Source organism: Panthera uncia, chromosome F2, assembly GCF_023721935.1.
Source record: "Panthera uncia isolate 11264 chromosome F2, Puncia_PCG_1.0, whole genome shotgun sequence".
NCBI lineage: Eukaryota > Metazoa > Chordata > Mammalia > Carnivora > Felidae > Panthera > Panthera uncia.
This window is the reverse complement of record NC_064812.1, coordinates 45,811,651-45,814,967: the sequence shown is the minus strand read 5'-3', so window position 1 is coordinate 45,814,967 and position 3,317 is coordinate 45,811,651.

Sequence of the window (3,317 nt, the reverse complement as noted above, 5' to 3'; positions counted from 1 at the left end):
TCCTTAAATTTTAAGATATGCCTCCATGCAGACTTTTTCCTTTTCAGGACTTAATAGGTCTTACACATTGCAGATTCATGTCTCCCTTTCGTTCTGAACATTTTTTTCTTGTAAGTTTCATCTAACCATCCTCTCTGCTCTCACTCTCTGGATCTTCTGATGTTGAAACCTTGATTAATTCTGTATGACTTACCTTTTAGGTCATGCTTTCTGTCTCTGGCTACCGCTCTCTATTCTCTACTTTTCTCCTTTTCTTTAATCTTGGAGAAATGCAAATAGAGTCTATTCAGTTGACCTTACAGGCAATGACTGACAAATGAGTTGTAACTCATGTTAACGCCTTCCATTTAAAGGCTTATCCAACGTCAGCCCTGCTGGTTTACTGGATGAGTGTTAACTTATGATGCTGTGTGTTTATCCCTACTACAAACCAATATCTGTCCTCAGTGCTGTGGTATATAACCGCGAACAGAAAAAGTAAGTTCCTTTGTGGTGGAGGGAGACAGACAACAGGTAAAGTGTTGCAATGTCAGGTATAGTTCTGGAATCAGCAGCTGTAGGCAAAGCAGTCAATTTGGCAGACAACATCTTGGTCACAGACAGGAGGCAGCTCCCTTGATGGCTTACCTTTCGTTGTGACTTCAGGTATTTTTCTCAGGGTTGTACCTATGTTTCTTTAGTCTACTTATGATTCTGTAACATGTTAATATCCTGTAAGAAATTATTTTTTTTTTCCTTAGAGTGAATTCTAGGAGTTCTGTTCCCTGCAACAGAACCTGACTGCTACAATATTTACAAAAATAAATTGCATTTTTAGCAAGCAGCCTTTTTGGTATTTTTCCCTCTGTCCTAAGTTCAAACTGCAGGAACAAACTTCAACTTAAGTATCCAGCACCAGCTTTTGTCTCCAGTTTTCTGTGGAGTCAGGAAAACCCTCCTACGATTTGCCATCAAAATAGAGAAGTGAATTAATAAGAATTGCAAACTAACAGCTAAACAGAGGTGTTCACTGTACCAAAAAGTACTGAAGTCTTGAGGATAAGAAATCTGAAAAGTGTCTGAGCTTCCCAGAGTTTCAATAAAGGAAGAAGTGGTTTTTTTCTAGAATGTTTTCTAAAATGCATTAAAACTGAGTATCGGGGCACCAGGGTGGCTCAGTCAGTTGAGTGGCCGATTGTGGCTCAGGTCATGATGTCACAGTCCGGGAGTTCGAACCCTGCATCGGGCTGTTTGTCAGCATAGAGCCCACTTTGGATCCTCTGTCTCCCTCTCTCTCTGCCCCTCCCCTGCTCACACTTTCTCTCTTAAAAATAAATAAAACGTTAAAAAAAAAAAACCCGAGCATTACACTGCCAAACTACTGCATGAGATGGTCCATTGACAGATATACCTAATTTATGAAATGCAATGGTTTATTTTGAATAGTTTACATTAAATTTTTTTTTTGTTTGCTTCTAGAAAATGCAAAAGCATACTGTCTTAGTGAGCCTGGGCTGCCTTAACAAAATGCCAGAGACTGAGTGACTTAAACAACAGACATTTATTTTCTCACAGTTCTGGAAACTGGGGAGTCTGGAATCAAGGTGCCTGCCAGTGCGGTTCCTAATGAGAACTCTTCCCGGCTTACCACCCTCTGCTGTCAGAAAAAGGGAGCTCCTCTTTTTATAAGGTACCAGCCTTTCTGGATTAGAGTCCCACACTTATGACCTCATATAGCCTTAATTAACTCTTCACAGGCCCTAATATCACAAATAGTCACACTAGAGGGTTAGGGCTTCAACATATGAGTTTGGCAAGAGGCACAATTCAATCCATACTTTCTGGATTTCTGCTTTAGAAAATGTAAAAATAATTTACACTATTATTATGGGTAACAAGGAAAACTAACATTTATTCAGCGACTAACATGAGCCAGGCACTGTGGTGAGTGCTTTATAAGTATTTTCTTATTTCATCCTTATAACCAATGAAATTAAGTTCATAACAGATTAAGAATCAAAGCCCAGAGATGCTAAGTAACTTGTCCATGATCAACAACAGAAGACTCCAACAGACAGTCCTTTTAGCCACTGTTTTATAATTAAATGTATGAAATACTGGTACACTATATACTAGTAAGAAGAGTCGTTCAGGAAGGATTCTACCACCACATAACACTAGGAACCCACTGGGTACCATGGAGTGACAAGGTTACTGGTGTGGTATAGACTCCACCCTCAACCTGCTAGTGTGGACACTGAAAGGTTGGCTGAGGTGCTGCCCTGCAGGTGAGGGAGCGTTGGATTACATACTAATTTACATTCTCCCCAGCTGTATCTGAGTCTGTTGCCCCACAACGTCACCTGCAATTTATATCTACTTTTTTTAATACAAAACCTGGGCTTTCCATCTAAATAAGACCTCACCTACAGTTCAGAATAAAAATACAAACACTCTGACATGCCCCATTTGCCGTAAGAAAAATCCTCTGTGTAGTCATTGTGACAGGATTTCATCATAAGCCGTTATCAAGTGTAAACCACGATAGCAAGTTCACAAGGTTTAAATACAAACCAGAGTCAGCCTAAAATCTGAGATGCCCGCTCGGCTCTTTGATCTGAAATACTACAAGAAAACTCCTAAAAACAAAGCCATAAGGGAAAAATTACGGAAAATAATTATAAACATTCTTGTAGTTTTAAATATTTCAATTCTCTGGGTTGGCATAAATTTTAGGCATCTAGGCCCTTTAAAAGGATAATGTTATGAATATTAACAGAAAAGTAACTTCATGCTTCACTCTTCGAAACATTAGAACGAACTGGACGTGTCAAATTTCCAGTAATTGAAAAAGAAAAACAAATTTTTTATAGTCCTGGAGGCAGGCTGAGTCCTACAACTTTCTTTTAAGCTTCACAAAATCTAAAATACCTAAGTGTAAGTTCGTTCAATGACAACATTCAGCAACACTTGTGAACTTAAAAAAAAACACAACTATTTAAAGACAGAAATGATGTATCCCACATTTTAATCGCAGAAATACTTGGCCATTTTTTTTTTTTTTTTTTGAAGTAGAGCTAGAGACACGTGTGTGTAACAGTACATGCAATTAACCACTTCTAGGAGTTTTTCCCGCCTATATTTTTTGACAACATCGAACAGGGACAGGCGGTACTTTTCTAACTCTTCTTGCATCACCTTCACCTGGAGGGACTCACGATACACCTTCCTGCCATTTCCCCCTCCCGGAAACGGGCTCAGAGAGTCTTGGGCGGGGCTAAGCACTGGTATTTTTAACCAGCGATGCAGGTGATTCTCACACTCTTGCAGACGGGTGA